Source organism: Lissotriton vulgaris, chromosome 4_1 (genome assembly GCF_964263255.1).
Source record: "Lissotriton vulgaris chromosome 4_1, aLisVul1.2, whole genome shotgun sequence".
Taxonomy (NCBI): Eukaryota; Metazoa; Chordata; class Amphibia; order Caudata; family Salamandridae; genus Lissotriton; species Lissotriton vulgaris.
Genome location: NC_141691.1, coordinates 775,882,626 through 775,903,485, shown reverse-complemented (window position 1 = coordinate 775,903,485; position 20,860 = coordinate 775,882,626).

The following is a 20,860-nucleotide window of genomic DNA, read 5'->3' as shown; positions in this document are numbered from 1 at the left end:
CCCTCAAGTTGAGAGCATAATTAAGTCTGTGGTGATGCCTCTCGTAGATAAGATTGACGGCCTCACACGCAAACTAGCCTCACTTGAACAGTCAATGCTGGACAACTTTTATGCGGTAAAATCACTAGTTAAATTTCACGCCAAGGCCCAGGTCGAAGAGAACGGAGGGCTAAGGAGTGGTGCTGTCCCCTTAGTTCCCTCTATCACTATAGCCCACCCTGAGCTCACATCTTGCCAAAAGTTGCCCGGCTTGGGAAAGGCTCCCCAATTGCAGCATCCCAACAGCGGATCCGCACCCTCACCAATAACTCCTACTCCTGAGTCTAGTCTGGCCCGACCAAGGAACAAAGCTAGTACCCAGGCACCCAAGGCACTTAAGGTTAATTTTGCTGCAATTTCTAAGCCCATAGCGTCCAACACCAAGGTACCTGGAAACACAGTGATCTCAACGAAGGGTGATACAACCCCATCCCCTCCAACTCCTGCCAAACAGGCCGTGCCCAATCCTCCAGCAAAAACCACGGCAAAATCTCCGGCTAAAGACAGGGTAAGGAGGCGCACGCCAAATGCTAGCCTTCCCCCTGGCTGTAAGCCCTACGTGGTAATTTTAACGGGGGTCCCTGAGCTTGAAGAGGGTACTTGTGAGTCATACTCTGACCTCAAACACAAGACGCTCTCCTGGCTCAAAGCTAATAGACCCCTCCCAGGGCACATCGATGGTAGAATAGCCTTTGTCCGACGTGTGGGTTGGATTGGCAACAGACGTAAGGAAATCACTGGGGACTGTGTGTTGATCAATTTCAACGACCCCAGAGCAGCAGGTATGATCTGTAGTCAGCAGTCGCATTACAATTTCTGCGACATTCAAACTAGGGACCTGGGGTACTTCTATCACCCCCCTCCTCTTATGGGGCCCAAAAATCTTTTTCAAGATGGGGGTAGAGGAGCATGGTTCCCTCATTATCCAACTTTGGACCCCAGAGCAAGGGCATGGACACCTACTCAAGCAGCCCCTCCACAGGGTTGGGGCTGGTGACTTGATAATGTAGTGGCAACTAATGCCTCCCCTCCCAGGGTCAATACACCACACATAGTTGGGGGGGTATCGTTGTCCAACGTTTCTGTGCCCCAATCCCCGCCTAACCCAATTATGCCCTCTCTCTCAGGCGATGGGTCTGAGAATACTGAGTTAGTGGATGGAGCTCAAACTCCCGGTACACAGGGTGGGAATGCCTGATGCGTTGAGCCCCTGCATCATGCATCCCTGAAAGCCATTAGTTGGAACGTGGCAGGCTTAAACAGCAAGCTAGATGTCCCGGACTGGGTGACGCTCATCGAACCCCACTCAGTCTGTGCATTCCAAGAGACGTGGTGCGTAGAACCAAGGCAACGAGTGGGCTATGCCTCCTTCTTTGTCCCGGCAGATATTCCAGCAACGGGAAGAGGTCGCCCCTATGGAGGTCTCTTAGTTTGGGTAGATATTTCCTTGGGATGGAGGGTACACCATCATCCCCAAAAATCTCCAGACTTGATGCGCCTCACCGTAACATGCCCGAGGAGAGCTGAAAAACTGGAGATTATTAACATCTACACACGAGGGGCCTCTGGGAGAGCCTTGTCACCAACGCTCTCGGACCTGGAGGTAGTCTTGGGTGAGTGCAGTAGCGATTCGTTAATTATGGTCATGGGGGACTTTAATTGTACATTCGAGCCCCTGTTGCCCGACGAATCCCTGGACCTATATGACGAAGATTCAAGGAGAGGTGTCCCGTCACTTGATCTTCCAATCGTAAACAGTTGGACCCCCAGAATCATCCAGCTAAATTCCCTCACACTGGAGCACGGCCTGAGAGCAGCCAACGGGAGGACACCCTCAGACTTAGCGGGGGCACACACATATAACAGGGTTGGTCATTCATCCCGGATAGATTATATCCTTTTAAACTTTTCTTTGTGGGCTCACATGAAGGATATGATAGTCCTACCTTCCTTGGATAGTGACCATAACGCACTCTCCTTGACCCTATCATACTGGTGGAGGGAGATTCATCCAGTTTGTGGGAGCCATGAAACTTCAGCGACAGGGCTTCTGGGAGGGGTGGTTCCATCAAACTGCTTAAGACGCCTGAAATGGGACAAAGTGGCAATAGATGAAGAGAAACTATCTAGTATCAGAGCTGTCACTTCTACAGCCTGCGCCATTTTAGAAAATGAGCCTGTCAGCCCAAATCGGATTACAGCGCTGTTTTGTGAGGTCTCGCAGTCAATTGGGGACCTATTTAAGGCTAAAGTAAAAAAGGGAAACACTAACCGCGATAAGCGGCAGGGCAAACCTGGTTGGTACTCGAAGGAGTGTCGTGCTAGAAAGAGAGCACTGATATCGGCTGTGAAAAGTGGAGATGCAACCTTAATAGCCACCAAACGAAAGAGCTATAAAACGGAGCTTAAAACAGCAAGGAGAGACTGGGAAGATGAATTTTGGCAGGAACTCCGAATCGCAAGTGTTGGAAAAAACGCAAAAGGTTTCTGGGACTTACTACGTAAGAAAAACAGACCCCTTGATACAGTCATCACCTGTAACATAACTGAGGATCTATGGTTCTCACATTTTTCGAAATTGTACACAGCATCTGTAGCTGAAGCGGTGGATTTCGTATTACCTCAGTTCTCTCGAGGCGAGGAGAGACTTGAGGAAAGTCTGTTTACCAAGAAAGAAGCGGAAGGTGCAATAAAATCTCTCGTCCCGCGCAAAGCGGCTGGTCCCGATGGGCTACCGGGCGACCTGCTCCGTGCAGACCTAGGCGATTGGAGTATGTTAATTTCATCAGTATTGAACGCTGCCATGGCGGGTGCTCCCCTGCCCGCCTCTTGGATGGCCGCCGAAGTGGTCCCTCTGCACAAAAAAGGCTCAAGAGAAGACCCAGCGAACTACAGGCCGATTAGCCTGATAGATTGTTCGCAAAAAGTAGCAGGCAAGGTCCTCCTAACCAGAATACAGCAGTGGGCAGATGAAAACAGGATACTCTCGGATCTCCAGGCAGGGTTCCGAACTGGGACAGGAACAATCGAACAGTCTTTAAGGCTACTTATGATTCACTGGAAGGTCGTCACGATTGGGAAGGGCACTTTATATCTTGCCTTCATCGACCTCCGGACGGCCTTCGATTTGGTCCCCAGAAATAACCTATGGAAGGTTCTTAGTGATCTTGGCCTGCCACCTTATCTGCTCCACTTGATTATGAAGTTCCACGAAAACAACTATGCCCAAATTCGCTGGGGTCCGTATGGTCAAAAGACCTCAAGAATAGATGTGAATAGAGGCGTGCGGCAAGGGTGCGTTCTTGCCCCTACACTCTTCTCGCTCTATGTTAATGGGGTGGTGGACCACTTGTCAAGGATACCAGCAGATGCACCTCGTCTGGCAGGCCGCTTAATTCCCACCCTGCTTTTTGCGGACGATACTTTGCTTCTGTCGAAATCGCCAATGGGCCTACAACAGCTTCTCTCTGGCTTTGATGGCTTCTGTAAACAAGGAGGTCTCTGTATAAACACAGACAAAACAAAGTATCTCATCTTGAATCCCCCGCAAAAACATGGCCCTCCACCAACTTTGGGTTCCGTTGCACTGGATAGGACCAAGACCTTCGATTACCTGGGTATCCGGCTGGTGGATTCTATGAAATGGGACCAGCATCTGACCAAAATGCTGCTAAATTTGAAAAGAATAACCGGGACCCTGCTGAAAGAGCAGAGAGCAGCCTCAACCAAACCTATAGCTGCAGTTTTGGACATTTACTCGGCCAGAGGAGTAAGCGCCGCTCTGTACGGGGCGGAACTGTGGGGAATGTCGAACTTGAAAGATCTTACTCGAGCCGAGAACACCTTCCTGAGAAGCTTGATGTCCCTCGGCCCTTCTGTCCCCATCTTGCCACTGCAATTGGACATGGGCTGTCGGGCGATTGAAGATCAAGCAAAGCTTCGCCCTTTGCTTCTGTGGGCCCGCATCTGGAGAGTCCCTGAGCTCTCAAGCTATGCGGATGGACTGCGGGAGATATTAAGATCAACAGGTTGGGCGAAAATAAAGTGGCTAACAGATATCAAAGCACTACTCACCAATCTGGGGCTGGAAGAAGCTTGGCACCAACAGACAGCCCCGCCCAAATCAACGATAAAACAGCTTTATTGGAATTCGGTGGTAAATAGAAGGAACTCATCTACCGCGATTTGTAAATCGACCAGAAATTTTATGGAGTCCAAAGATGTCCCCATTAGAGAACTGTATTTGGACATTATCTCGGCCCCTTGGGAAAGATCTCTGTATTTCAAATTCAGAATTGGTCTTCTCCCCGTAATGGAACTTACTAGCCATTGGAAAATTCCCTACCAGACTGCTCTGTGGTGCCCATTCTGCCCACAGCGCCAAGAATCTGTCCCTCACTTTTTATTCGAGTGTCCTGCCTACAAAGTCCCACGGTCAAAATGGCTAAAACCCATGTGTCGCACACTGGGAACTAGACACTGTATTGTGGCACTAAGGATTCTTCTTTCAGACACTCGTACCTTTTATGCATGCGCCACCTCGAAGTACCTTGGGTGGGCATGGCGGATTCGGTCAAAAAGACTTAGACAAATTGTTTAATTATGCTTTTATTTATATGGCCTGTTTCAAAACCAGGCCTATTTTAGGTAATTTAATTATTCTTCCCCTAAATATTAATAGTAAAAATTGCAGTCTTAGATCTTGCAAGGGGTTTTTTTAAATACGTTTTTATCTTTAAATGTCTTGAAATGAATTTTACTTGTATGTACGCTTTTTAAGATATTTTATATGTCGAAATAAAGCCTTTTTGACTTGACTTGACTTGACTAGTGAAATACGGAATCTTAATTACTAGAGATGGACTTGACATGAGGTTTGGTCTGGTAGATTTGAAGAGAAAATCCTGCCTTTGATCAAACAGCTAGGATACAAGTAGACAGAATGATCAAAATATTTTTCTGTGAATTTTTACTTTCAAACTCTATTGCTTACCGACTAATCAGAAGGTGATATGGAACAGTAATCACAGCTCAGTTTTTTTCTCTTCTGCTCTTCCTGACTGATTTAGTATGAATATTTAGTCTTGTAAGGTTTGAGGCCAAGGTGGCATGAGGGTTTGACTAGATGGATTGTGGACTTTGAATCCTGCATTCAATTCCGGGTTTTGGAATATGGAAATGATATTAGAATAAATTACTTTCACCATTTTCTCCTTATTAAACTTTAGATTGCTATTATAGTTACTAGTAATTTTTTTTTGAGGATAGCATCACATGAAAAAGAAGTAAAAACACATTTATGAGAAGTGATAATTTAGTCCGGTTCCTCGGAGAGACACGGGAACATGAGCTGAGTCGTTTTCTTTATTCACTTTTCTCTGCTTCACTCGTGAATTGCTTCAGAGTAGCACCACATGGAAAAGGTTTGGCAGACATTGCTAGACATGGTTTCAAGGGCATACAGGAAACCATCACGAGTCTATGGAAATGTCAATTCTGTTGCTGGCGACTCACTATAGGGAGATGTTGATTCTACTGAATGCAATTTCTAATGGAGGGGAACTGGGTTTTTAGGAACCCAGTTATAAATATAGTGAGGTGTACAGGGAATTAAAAAAAAGAAGAAAGAGTGGATAAAACCTTTTTCATGCAGGGATACTCTATTATGGGAAATGTGACAGTGGGTTAGATTAGACTAGGTTTAGTTTAAAGATTTTTAAATTAAATTTAATTTATGAATAGGTTGTTAGGATGACATAAAAATAGGATGAGCTTTATAACCTAAGAATGATTTAGTATAAATGAGATTGCCATTAGCGACACTTACAAAATGATTGCTCAAAACTTCTTTGATTGAATATATAATCCAATACTCAATTAATCTGTAGATGCTGATATCTGGCAACTTGAGAATTGGACATCCTGATGTATTTATGATTATCATATTGCAACTTTGAGAATTGTTCTCCTCAAGATAATAAGTATGAACTTATAGAAACCTATTACTCATGCTTATGAATGGCTAAGTGTTAGAATATTGGAATGGGAATAAATACTAAAATGGTCTCATTTTTGTTGTATGTAGAAGGGTTAAGAGATTAAAAGGCAAGGAGCCTGAAGGCAATTACAACCATTAATTAGTTGCAACAATTAAAAGAATGAAAAATGAAAAATATGAATTACATAGCGATATTGACATATGACTTTGCATAGGCATCAAACAATTTCATTAATAGTTTTTCTTGTTATTGATTTGGTTTCATATTTGAGATTTATATATTTTGGATATAGAAGTGTGATGAATTGTTGTGGTATTTAGTGCAATTACTTTTAGAATTGTGTATTGTTTTTATATTATTTTTTCAGATAATTTTTCTATATCCTTTTTAGGTATGTATCTTTTCTTCTCAATAATCTTCCTTTTGCTCCTTCCTACTTCTTTTTTTAAGATTATTTTTATTTTTCATTGTATTCTTTCTTTTTTAATGATCATCATGGAAATAATAATATGGATCAGATGGGTATCTATTTTATGATGGTCTTGTATCATTGTATATTGTTAGCCCCTTCTATGTCTACTGCACTTCATAAAGCGAGAAGACTAATATATTGCACTTTTAGAGATTGAATTTGGAGACATTGTACAGGGAACAATTGATTTAACCAGATTCATGTAATTTAATGTAGATAAAATGAGATACTTGATCAGAGAAGCAGAGATGCAGCCAGATGTGCAAATGAAGCATATAATAATCTTGAGTATTTGGCCAAAGAAAATGAGGTTGATCTAGGTAAGGCAATAAACTTATAGAAAAATTACAGAATGGATCTAAGTGAAGCAGAAATAACGCAGATGGGTATACTGACTTTTTGTTCACATTAAGGGGTAGATTCCGATTCGTGAAACGAATCCGTACGACCATAGGCTCGAAATACGTATGAATCGTCGCGAACCGTACGAAAGTCAAGGGTTAATCTGTACGAAACAGTAAACCGTATGAATCGTAAACATGCCGTACGACCCGCCAAGTATGATCCGGACCGGGGAATGGAGACGCTATTCGTACGGATACGTCGGGTATGAGCAATTCGTACAGAGATCTACACTATCGCACAAGCACCGTACTCCTAAATTCAAGGGGAGTACGCAGGGGGTGTACGTACCGTACACGTATGACCTTGGGGGGTACAAACCGTACCCCTACACATCGTACACTTACATTCATGGGGCGTAAGCACGGGAACATATGCACCGTACCCCTGTAATCCGGGGGTGTACGCACCGTACCCCTATGCACCGTACCCCTGCAATGAATGGGTGTACGCACCGTACACGGGGGGTCCGTTCCATACACATTTCCGGACGAAATCTGTTTTTCTGGAAGTTTTAAACTCCCGTATCAAAAGCGTCGTACAGAGTGCTGTCGACACGATTCGTACTTGCTGGGTCGGTAAAAGCTGCTTCGAACCATACGGACTTTGCGTACTGTGTGTTCCGAATACGATTCGTACGCATCATTGAGTCGTACTGTCTTTGGTACGAATCAATGGAGAACTGCATTGGGTACACATCGTACTACATTGTGCGTAAGGGTACGGTTCTCCGTACAAAAGGAACGGGAAAAAGGCTCCATACAACGATTCGGGATTTTACCGAATCGGAATCGCCCCCTAATGCTTTAGTTGAGTGCATTTAGGATTAGAGAGAGCCGAAGAAATAAAGAGAAAAGTGGAAGAAACCTAGAACTAAAAAGAAAAATACTGATACAGAGAAGAGGGAAAAGGTGGACATCAGTGATCCAGAACCGGAAGCAGTGGCTGATTTTCCTTTAAATACGTGCTTTGAACTAGGTGTGATCTCTGTGTCTTTATGACAAAATTCCAAAATTGACTGAGGAACATGACTTGGTACAAGAAGGTTCATAGATGTTGACAATTTAAAAAATGCTTTAGCTTAATTTAGATACATTACGTGAAGTTGTTTTCCTTGCGATCTATGGATAGAATGCATCGCTCCTGTTGCTTGATCAACTGTAGAACCAACTAGGGTTCCACCTAACACTGCTCTAGCTGAGGTGGTTATGGAAAAATATGGAGCAGAAATAGAGCATTTGAAAAAGTAAGTGCTGGAAAGTGCTGGAGAAGGAAGTTAACTGGGATACGATAAAGAGAGTTACACAAAAGCTGAAAGAGGCAGAGCATGCTTATTGTGAAGGACTTGCACCTATTTACAATAAGTATAGCGGAGTTAAAGAGTCTGAAAAGGAAGGTGTTAGAGGATTCGTAACTTCTTTCATTTTGGTTGTGCTTCCACCCTTAGTTCTCATATTCAGTAGTGTGATGTGTTGGTAAAAAAAGAATACTGACTAGATTTTCAAGTCTGCCAAATGCTGCCGTGATTGTCTTTTTTTTCTTTTTTTTTTAAATTATTTTACATCAGCAGACAGTTATACACAACAAAGATGAAGAAAAAGTAAAACTCCATGATACATAAACCAAGTGAGCAATCATTATATGCAAAAACATATAGGAAACAAAAAATAATGTTGGTTATTCGCTAGGTAGAGTTCTGTTTTCTTTTCCTTTGTCTTCTTGTTTGCTGTTATGTTCTTCTGTAGTATCTTTTCTGGGTCTGGAGCTCAAAGCGCCGGGACACTCCTTTAGAGTAGCCGTTGCGCTATATAAGACCCATTAATAACATTCTATTCTATTCTATTCTGGATTTGGTGAAGCGCAACAGCTACCCCAGCAATGGGGCGTCCCGGCGCTGAAAGACAAAACACACTCCTTACAGGACGGGGAGGTGGGGGGGAGTTAAAAATGCACTAGGGAGGAGGGAAAAAGAAGGTCTTGATTGTCTTGCGAAAGACAGAGAGACATTCTATGGAGCGTATGTTGAGAGGAAAATCGTTCCATATTTTGGGACCGAGAACCCTAAAGGATCGGCCACCAGTACGACAGAGCTTAGTTCTGGGTATTTCCAAAAGAAGTTGGCTAGAGGAGCGAAATTTACGGCAAGGAACATAGGGGCAGGCCAGGTTTCGCAGCAAAGGGGGGTTTCCCTGTTTGACGATTTTAAAGATCGTGATGAGCGCTTTAAATTTAACTCTGTGTTCCACAGGCAGCCAGTGGAGTTTACGGATGGTGGCTCTGGCTGAGCATCTGCGTGGGAGACCGACCAGCGTTCTTGCCGCCGCATTCTGGATGCGTTGGAACCTAGCCGTTTCTGCTTTGTTTGCTCCTAGTAGAAGGATGTTTGCATTGTCCAGGCGTGACAAGATGGTTGCCTGGACAATCAGCTGGCGAACCTTAGAGTCAAAAAATCCGAGTATAGGCCTAAGATTCCTTAGGAGACCTATACAGGTTGCAGCCACCTTTTTGGTGTGTGTCTGGAAGCTAAAGTTAGCATCCATCCAAACACCCAAGTTTTTTACACAGTTTTTAGGAAGTGGGGTGGTACCAAGGGATGACGGCCACCAGTGCTCGTTCCATAGGCTGGTGTTTCTGCCAAGGAGGAGCACCTCAGTTTTACCGGCATTAAGTTGGAGGTAGTTATCCGTCATCCATTGTGCCACTGCTGCCATGCCTTCTCTGAACTTGGATGCCGCGATGGACGGGCTTTCAGTGAGGGTGACGACCAACTGGGTGTCGTCAGCGTACGATACCAGCGTGAGCCCCCACTCTTTAGCCACAGCCGCAAGCGGCTGGACATATAGGTTGAAGAGGGAGGGGCTCAACGCTGAGCCCTGGGGGACTCCTTGTGCTATCGGATGGAATTTTGAGAAAAATGGGAGGGCTGAAACCCTGAAGGATCTGTCCTTAAGAAAGGAGTGGAACCAGGCTAGGGCAAGGCCAAACACACCAGCCATCTCCAGACGTTTCAGAAGAATGTCATGAGATACCGTGTCAAAGGCTGCGCTGAGATCTAAAAGAATCAGCGCAGCACTTTGACCGGAGTCTAAAATCGTCCGGAGATGTTCGGTGGTGGCCAGTAGGGCAGATTCGGTGCTGTGGCCCGCTCTAAAGCCATTTTGAGAGGGGTCCAGGATTCCATTGAGGTCCACATGTTTAGAGAGAATGCCATTGACGTGGGCTTCTGCTATTTTAGATATCCAGGGGAGGAGGGATATTGGCCGGAAACTTTCTGGCTTTGAAGGGTCCAGGGTGGGTTTTTTAATTATTGGTGATAACCAAGCTTGCTTCCAAGCTATGGGTACAGAGGCAGAAGTGAAGGAAAGATTGAGAATATCCATCATAGGGGGTAGGAAAAAATCAATCGAATCCAGAAAGTGAGAGGGGCCCATAGGGTCCGCCGGGGAGCCAGATTTCACTTTCTTACAAAGTTTAAGCAGGTCAGTGGCCGTGATGGCAGGAATTTGGGTAAGTGGGATGATGGTGGAGGTAGGGTCCTTGAGTTCCCCAGAATAAGGAGAATTCTGCAGAAAAGTTGCGTAGATGTATTGAACTTTCTCAACAAAGTATGAACCAGCTGCTCGCAATGTTCATTGGATGTAATTTTGGGAGTGGGTGACCTGGAGTTTTGTAGTTCTTTGACAAGTTTGAAGATAAATTTGGAGGGGTTCGGGTTGGAACTGATTTTGTCAGCATAGAAAGCTGCACGGGTAGTGTTAATGGCTTTGTGATAGGTTTTGAGCTTGGATAGATAGTTCGCCTTATCCTGACTATCAAAGTTTTTCCTCCATTGACGCTCGGCTCTTTTACAGTCCTTACGCATGGCTTTAAGGGTATCATTGTACCAGGGATTAGAAGGTGTGATTCGTCCTTTAGTTAGCTTGGCTGGGATGAGAGTATCAAGCCCACCTGTGATCCAGGTAGTAAAAGAGGTATAGATTGTGTCTATATCCTGATTGGCCTCACAGTGAAATCCTCCTAGGGTTTCATGAAGAGTAGAGGTAGAGAGCTTGTGCCATGGTCTTTTTAAGCGACGGTTGGATTCAGTTTTGTACTGTCGTCCTGGGGCTGGGACCGTTAGCTTAATGAGGTAGTGGTCCGTCCATCCCATAGGGGTGGGGACCTCTGTGACTGCCTCTTTGATATTGGTGAAGACCGGGTCTAGGGTATGGCCGGCTGTATGAGTGGGAACATGAATGAGTGAATTAAGCTGTAAAGCCGAGAGGTCGGTAAGGAGATTGGCAATATTGTGGTCATTAATTAGATCAAGATGCAGGTTGAGGTCGCCCAGAATCGTGAAATTGGCGGATTTGGTAATAAGCGCTGTAGACGTGTCAAGAAGGGCGTTAATGAATCTGGAAGCAGGGCCTGGTGGGCGGTAGATGTATAGACCCGACATAGTGAACTGAGGGCTAGTGCTAATTTTAAAATAGGCACATTCACAGTCAGGGAGAGTTTCTTTAGTAAAAGAGCAAGTGAAGTGCTTTTTATAAATTACTGCGATGCCACCACCTCGAGTTTCGCGGTTTATGGTAGCCAGGTGAAACTCATCTGGGAGCGTAAGGTTAGGGATGGTGGAAATGCCATCTTGTAACCATGTTTCGCAGAGGAAGAGGATGTCAGGATTTTTATCCAGTAGGAGCGAGTTTACCTCTAGGTGGTGTTTAGAGAGGGATCTGACATTGAGCTGCAGTATCGTCAGAGGTGGGAGTGTGGTTCTGTCAGGATATCCCCGAACGCGAGTTGGTGTGTCGGTTGAAAAATGGCAGTGGTTGCAGTAGAGTTGCGAGTGGCCAAACGTACCCGTAGCATCCGAACATCTTTGACTATGATTTATAGCAAGGAGTTCCTCACGGTCATACCGTATGGGCTTGTGGGGCATGGTTGGGCCAGGGGGACCGGCGACTGGCGATGTCTTGGCGATGACGGGCGCAGACGGGCTTTCCCTAGGCGCTCCCGCTGCACTCGTCCGCTGCGCTTCCGGTGACAGCACATGATGTAGGGGGTAAGGGGGTGTGGCCTTCAGGGGGCGTGGCCTCAGTCCTCGCCGGATTGGCGTTTTTGACAGGTAAATGCTCAACAACGAGTCAGCGCTAGATCCGCTGCTCGCTGTGCTCGTAAGTGAAGGTGAGTGCCCTGGCGCTTACTAGCGCGTGGTGAGATTAAAAAGCATTTAAATTCAGTGACACAATCAATTTTGTTAACAAGTCTAAAACCTCCCGGCTTCCGCCTCAGGAGTGCGCGATCGTCAGATTTAGGCGCTTGTAGGCAGCGATTTAAATACTGCATCAGGGGGGCGTGGCCTTCAGGGGGCTTGGCCTCAGTCCTCGCCGGATTGGCGTTTTTGACAGGGAAATTCTCAACAATGAGTCAGCGCTAGATCTGCTCCTCGCTGTGCTCGTAAGTGAAGGTGAGTGCCCTGGCGCTTACTAGCGCGTGGTGAGGTTAAAAAGCATATAAATTCAGTGACACAATCAATTTTGTTAACAAGTCTAAAACCTCCCGGCTTCCGCCTCAGGAGTGCGCGATCGTCATAACATAACAGAACATAACATAACATAACAGGCTCTTAAAATAATCAATCAGTAACAAGCCAAAAAATCAAATCCAGTTTGAAATAGGAGCCATACATTTCGGCCAAATGTTTTCTTTTTTATCCCCTTTAGTTTATAAACAGCGATCTCTAGTTGATATATAGATAATAATTTCAGCTTCCAGTGATTAAAAACCGGTGGATCGGGGTCAAGCCATCGAGAAGTAATACAAGGTCGATATATTGACATACAGATATATAAAAATCCTTCCTCTGCAACTAACCTAATTCCAATTTTCTGTGTCTGAATTTCAAAAATTACCATTTCTGCAGACAATTGTACATGTACCCCCAAGCTCATAGTTAAAAAAAAGTGAACATCCCTAATAAATTGAAACAGCCTAGGGCAATTAAAAACATATGAATAGAATCAGCGGCCATATGACCACATCGGCTACACCTATCACCATTGCCTGATTTCAATTTCGCCAATTTGGCAGATGTGTAATATAAATCGAAAATGGACATAAAATGTTGGCTTTTTAATGAGCCATTAAATAAAGTTTTAATTGACAATTCGAATGCTCTAAATATATCTATTTTATCTACTTCCAATTTTCTTTGCCATTTGTTTTCAAATAAAGATATATCATCTTGCAATCTATTTATCATTGTCTGATACACCGGGCCAATTTTCTTTTCCTTTCTGCTGACTTCAAGTACATCAATCTTATTCATCAAAGGATGATCTAGCACTCCTTTTGAATCCAAAAAGCTTTGTAATTGGAGATATTTAAAAAAAAAATCAGTTCTTGAAAAATTACATTTATGCTGTAGAAAAGAGAAAGTAGCAACCTGATCCCCTAGATAGAGATCTCCTAACAAATGCTGTGATTGTCTTGATGCAAAGCATAAAGACATTATAGAGCAGCTGATTATTGTGAAGCAGTTTCAGGGAAACAAAAGAAACCAAATTGTGAGCCCTGATTCAGATTTTGTGCAATCTGAGAATTCTGAAATAAATGGAAAGCAGGGGATGCAAATTCTGGGGATGAAAATATAGATGGTGTAGACACAGGGAAGAGGTAGCTAGAATACAAATAATTTTGGAGTGAATGCAAATATTATTTTGCTGAAGTAGAAGACTACTTGCCACTTCATGGTAAGATTGGACACCCTTGAAGCACCAGTGTAGACAGGATCCATATCAAATTCTGAATTATTTTGATGTCCACATGCAGCAAAACCTAAATCAAGTACAGACACAGTTTGTTGATCCAATAGACAGACATCTATGCAGAATAGGCAAGGGCAGTTCCATAAGAACATGTCCATAGTTCCAGTGATTCAGAAAAACATGAGAAACGAGATGCCTTACAATCCAGGGTACCAAGAGAATCCATTGATTCAGAGAAAAGATTTCCCTCAGTTTTCACCAGAGACAAAGTCGCAATGACGATTTCTGAGGGAAGAGGAGGATTGCATGCTTGGTGAAGTCTTAAAGGTAGACCAGAGTAGCCCATATGTAGAAGATGAGGTGAATGGCCATCCCACATCATGTTTGACTTATACTGCTACAACCCACTCTGCAGTTTGTTCAGTGGTGTTGCAGAACCTGCCCCTCTTGGGAAAAGATGTCCAAGTTGGGGACATTTGCAAAAAATATATATTTAATCAGGTACAGCAGATGTTCCAGTTAAAATTGGGTTGATGGACAAGAGACATCAGTTCATAATGTGTAATTCGAGTCCTGTCAATTTATTTGGCACTGACTTGGTCTGCAAAATGAACTGAGTGATTTATTACACACTGACTGTAGTTGTAGTTGAAACTCCAGATGAAGATTGTGTTATTAAAACAAAATCACGAGACACAAGAGCTCAGCTATTTCCAGGTCTTGCAAAAGACGACCAGCCACTGGATTTAAGACATGCTTAAAGAAGAGAAGAGGAATGAAATTTCCCAGGAAAAGAAATAGGACTGATAAAAAGTTCAGAGAACCAGTCAGGATTCAAGTTAAACCTAATGCCATTAACCCCAGAATTTGGCAATCTAAACTTTCAAGAGAAGCTGAAGGAATAAAGGCTGTCATAGAAAAGATGATGGAACAAGTTATTCTTTGGAGGTGTTTGCTAGGGAATTTGGATAAAATATTGAATTTTTAATATGGTTTGCAGAAATATTGTAAAAAGAATACTGTAATAAAAAAATATTGTGATATAGAAATATCCTTGTCAAGAATATCGCTTTTTAGGTAAGTAAAATAATTGTCAAGAATATCATTGTAAATATTGTTTTCAATAATATAGTTGTAAAAAATATAGTTTTTTAATTATCTTTATGTGTATTCGCTTATATATAAATTTATTTGAGTTATTATTGTTTGTATACAGGAGCAGCTCCTCCGCTCAGGTGGAGGAGTGTCGCCCTACTGCTCTGTGAGCAGGTGAAAAAGGGAAAATAAAAGGATATTGTTATCATTTTAATTTCCTGTACTTGCTCAGTTGGTTAGGGGTGGATGGGGCTGGCCTGTGTCAGGGGAGAAGTGGTGGCACTCTCCTAATTGCACATGAATGTTTGACCGCCCGCCTCAGCCCGGCCAAAGAGTCATGTGCATTTTGCATGTACTGCACCCAGGCTGCATTAGAGTCTGGTTGGAGTACATGCCCAGGCTCCCACTCCCCATCTGAGTGTTGAACCACAGCACTGAGATCAAGCACGATGCTGCTATCAGCAACATTGGGATTCGCTAGAAGAGTCTGGAAGCCTGGGTGCTTCCTGTTCCTGCTTCCTGCCCTGGAAGAAGGTGAAGAGAACCGAGAGGTGGAGGCCGCACACAGGTAAGTTATTTTATTTTTTGTTTTCAATGCCTACCACGGCCCCTCACCCCCATGACCTGCCCCCCACCACCATTATGTAGAAGCCGCCACAATTTGTATAATTGTTAATAATATTTTAAAATATAGTTTGTAATGTTAAGTGATATAAAAATTGTAATTTAATTATATTTAAAATTAATATTGTTGAAGGGGGTGCTAGGTTTGTTGTGGTGATGTAGGGGGGAATTAATCAAGTATAATAATACATTAATTATTATTTAATGTATTATTATTAATTCCACTGATTATTATTTATGTTAATTTTGTATGATATTTTTTGATGTATATATAATATGTGGGCTGCGGGTTTGTAGGGGTATAGCATGGGAAGTTAATTAAGTAATAATTAATTAACAATACATTTATAATTAATTAATAATTGCTTACCGTATTGCTAACTATGCAAATTGTGTAATAATTATATTTGTTAATGTTATTTGTTAGGTAGAGAGTGCTGGATTCGCAGGGGTGTGGGATGGGATGGGAAGTTCATTATTAATTAGTTAATTAATGATTCATTTTGTATTGAATATTTATTGATTACTAATTAATTATTAATTTAATTGATGTTCAATTAGTTAATAATTATGCTATTTGTGTTACATTCATTTACTTTAGTTGTATTTCTAGGTTTGTGGGGGTATAGTTATTATTAAATTGTTCAATAATTATGGTAATTGTTACATAGATTTTTATTTGTATACATATAATGTTTCGGGGTTAATTAATAAAGTTTACGTTATGGGTTTATATTTGCTATAAATGAATAGGGTTATGTTTCATGTATGTTATGTGTTTGAAGTGAAGCACTTTCCCTATTGTTGCACAGACTGGACTGGGAATAGTGCATTTTACACACTCCTAAGTCCAACGCTTTCCCTACAGTTGCATAGATTGGAGTGGGAATAGTAAATGTTACCCGTCTGGAGTCCAGTGTTTTCCCTTCCATTGAACAGACTTGAGTGGGACTATTAAATTTTACCCCTGCGGAGTTGCATTACTGCTGCACTGACTGGATTGGAAATAGTAAATATTACCTAATATTGCACAGACTGGAGTGGGAATGGTAAACGTCACCTCTCCAAAGTCCAAAGCTTTCCTTACTGATGCACAGACTAGAGTCGGAATAGTACATTTTAGCCCTCTGAAGTCCAACGCTTTCCCTACTGTTGCACAGACAGGAGTGGGAATAGTACATTTTACCCCTCTGAAGTCCAACACTTTCCTTACTGTGGCAAAGGATGGAGAGGGAATAGTAAAGTATCTCTTCCTGTTTGTCTGCAGTCAGTTGCAGCGGTTTGCCTTACAGTAGAACAGAGTGAATGAATTGTTATGGATCATACATTCATTGTATTTCCATTAGAAATTGGGTTTTTGATTGGCTGGGGTATGCACCTGAGCCAGGCAGAACCCACCACTCTAATAAGGGCAAGCAAGTTACACACCAAAGATAACCTGTGCTCACCCCTGTTAGCTTGGCACAGAACACCCATGGGCGCATGGTGCAGCTGGGGGCACTAGGGAAACTGGCCTCTGGAGGCCACTCCTGGTTGCCAGACAACCAACGTTTCAGGACTCCATCCAGTAAACGCTAAGCCCAGGGGGCAGGTCGGCCAGAGCGAACATTTGATACTACAGCACCACATGCCACTTATGAGGTGTTTAAAGACAAAAGGAGCACTCATCCTGTGCTAGGGAGAAACTGGAAAAGCACTTTGGCATGCTCTGATTTCTAGTGCCTTGGTGCTGCTGCACCGCATGCCACTTAGGTAAGAGGCCGGGAGCAACAATCATCATTGCCCACATGCTGGGAGAAAACAAGAGCACTCACTATGTGTCATAAACCAAGTAAAGCAATCCTCAAACGCCCAGCGCAAATGATTACAGGGGGCAACAGCAAGTAGCTGACACAGGCTGGACTCATCAGTCACACGACCTTTGGCAAATCAACACCTCAGTGCCCCTCACCAGAGCAGGGAAAGTGTAGGCAATGTCCATAGCCTCTGGAGAGCACTGGGGGCACGAAAGCAGCCAACCAACAGGCAGCAGGCCAGCACATCAGGGTCCTTGTAGCCAGTGGCAGTCCTTCTTGCAGGACAAGCAGGCTACAGGTCAGCACATCAAGCAAGTAAGCCCAATGGCGGTTCTACCTGGCAGTAGAACCGCTCCATCTGGCAATGGGCAGTCTGTAGAGCCAGCAGCGTCTGGTTACAAGTCAACGCAGTGTCTAAAATCAGGCAGTCAGAGCCCCTGCACTTATACTCAAAATGTCTTTGATCTGGAGGTAACTTTAAACAAACTTCAGAAGTGCACAGCACCCCATTCAGTCCCAGCCATGGCTCAAGACACACTACAGGGGGGCGAAGACAGCATTGTGAGAAGACAGGCACAGTCCTATTCAGATCTCTGTGACAACTCCTCCCACCACTCTAGCGCAGGACGACCCATCAGCCTGGTGATGGCTCATCAGGATATGCAGAACACACCTCAGCTCCTTTTTTGACTGACTAGAGTGAATGCACAAACAGGCCCTTGTCAGTCTAAACCTGATGCTGATTGGAGTCAGGCTACATATCACAAAGAGTCATAAGCACATAGAAATATCCACTTTGACCTTTCTCAAATAGCACTGGAAAATCAACCTTCACTAATAAGCAGGATTTATCACCACTATTCCACACATACCAAACATGGCAATGCCACTCCTTTCAGATCAGAAATTACCACTGAAAAACATATCAGGGGATTCCCAATGTAAATTTATGAGAGGAGCAGGCCTCACAGTAGTGGGAGATGGAATAGGCAGTTTTTCACCACCAGGACATGCCACACATGTCCATCCTTTTATCTACACAGCACCCTGTCCCTAGGGCTACCTAGAGCCTACCTTATGGGTGACCTTTATGAAGAAAAAGGGGAGTTTCAGGCTTGGCAAGTAACTTTAAATGCCACGTCAATGTAACAGTAAACTGTGTATGCAGGCCCTGCAGTGGCAGAAGCCTGAGACATGTTTGAAAGGCTACTTCTGTGGGTGGTGCACGCATCTGTGCAGGCCCACTAGTAGCATTTTATTTACAGGCCCTGGGTATATGGGATACCATTGTACAATGGACTTACATGTAAATTAGGTATGCCTGCCAAACAGGTGCAAGCCAAACATACCAAGTTTAAAGGAGAGAGCACATGCACTTTAGCACTGATTAGCAGTGATAAAGTGCCCAGAGGCCTAAAGCCAACAAACGGAGTGTTAGAAAAATAGGAGAAAGAAGGCAAAAAGTTTGGGGATAATCCTGCGAAAAGGGACAGGTCCAACAGTTTGTCACTCATTCAGTTGAGATTTTGTTAACTAGCACCACAACTCAACATATGTCAAACAGTCGCCTCACAAGATATGATCTCACCATGCCAGTTTTGGACAGTGATGAAGATAATGTTGACGATCCTGACCACAATTGTGCTAATGTCACAGAATTGTCTGCCAAGCCAAGACCAAATATCAAAGATGTGCCCCTAGAAATGGCTGAACTGACTTTGTTAGCAGATGGTTTTTGCCTAAGAAACATAAACATTAAAAGACGCTTATGTAGTCTGTTCTACTTCTGAAATCATTGAAGCATCATACTATTCTGATGTAAGTTCATTGCTAAGAGAAGGCATTGTAGCCTAACGATTAATTAAGTTTGACAATTCATATAGACAGCTAGTATGGATTTTGAGTGGGACATGATTTTGGGCAGTTATGGTCACAAAGGTGCTTTATGACATCTTCTGATACTCTTATCAGGAATGGTTTATATATTCTTGGCAGAAATACAGTAACCTAGAGAAATAGAAGTGGTCAAATATACAGCTCATAAATCTATAGTCACAATGGTAAACTAATATACTGTTCAAGTGGCAAAGTACGGTGCCCATGAAAATACAACTGTGAGACTAGGGGCCAGATCTACAAACATTTGAACTCTGTTTGCATCACAAAAGTGACGAAAACCAGTGTAAAATGTTATTTTTTTGTTATTTACTTTCTTTCTGAAGCTTGTTTTACACTGGAAAGTTGACTAAAAGTAATGCAAAGAAGCACAAAGCACTGCTTTGTGTTACTAAGGGCCTCATTACAATGCCAGTCAGACCAGCTTCTGCTGTCCTGTCGGAGGCGGTCAGACAACCACGGTCTCATCAGAAGCAATTAGTCCGACCATCGGATTACAAGGAAGCCATCCTCTACTCTGACCGAACACTTAAAGACCGCCGGCTCTAACAGCCTTTCTCCAACCACTGACATGAAGGTCTGAGGAAAACAACATCCATATGGTAGTACATAGATCTCCGACCGCCGTCTGGGTTATGATGAGGCTTTCCGATGGTCTGACCATGGCAGTCTGACTGGCTGGTTCGAGTCGTCAGAAATGAAGGATTTGGGTTGCGTACTCAACCCAATCTGCTTCTCTCCAGCAGTCTGCACTGTTCATCCTCTCCTCCAGGTACCCCTTGCACCTGGGCAGCTTCATGGCCCAATGACTACTTTCCTGTGGGTGCCAGAATCCAGGAAAGTCCTTCCTCAGTATGTATCTCCATTGAATGGACCATGCATATTCCGCCACACGCCAGAAATGGAGTAAATAGAATATAGGGCATAACCCCACATATGTCATGCATCTGTGTACAATTCAGATGTTTTCTGTGCTTTTGCAGTGACATATTCGGGGATACATGCTCTGTGGTATCTGCGACCACCGTAGTAGCAGCAGTTGCATCGTATTTCAGCAGGGAAAGCTTTATCCGCCTCGGCCAACCAGCATCATAATGAGACCCTTACCATTAAGGGAGCATTACATAGGTGGTACATGGCCACTCCCCTGCAAACACCCACAATTTTCGGTGCAAAACCCTAACTACTAACAATAGTGGAAAAGGTTTGGTGTCAAGAATTAACGCCACTTGGAAGCAGGCATTAGGAAAAGGTTTTAAAGTTAGTCTAAGCACAGTATTTTTCTCTGGAAGCGCAGCTCTGTCCAACTCTATGGGAAAGTTGCGGTTTAAATTTTAAAGCTTAAGGACACTTCGGAGGGGACTTTAAGCAAACCCTTTCAAACATAGAAGGTTCTAAGGGAAGCACCCTTGTGAGTACCAGAGTACCCGTGTTACCTAACCCAGGGGAGCCGGGTGCATAGGTGTCAAGTGATGTCGGGAATCTTCGTCGTTTTAAATGGCGTGATGCAAAAAAGTGCTGCTGCCGGAAAGATGAAAAGTGTCAGATGGAATCCAAGCCTGGATTCAGGTGAGAAGAACCTGAAAGCAGAGGAGACAGAGTCTAAGTCACTTTAGGGTGACCAGAGGCTCGATAGACGAATGCCCACCGATGTCGGGTGCTTCAGGTGAGATGACACAATGCTTCCCTCTGCAGCCAGGGGGACCAGGAGACATCAATGACAACCAAAGTCCCACAAAAGATGTCGAGTGCTGGGGGGTCAGTATCCGCATTGAACACCAACAAGCC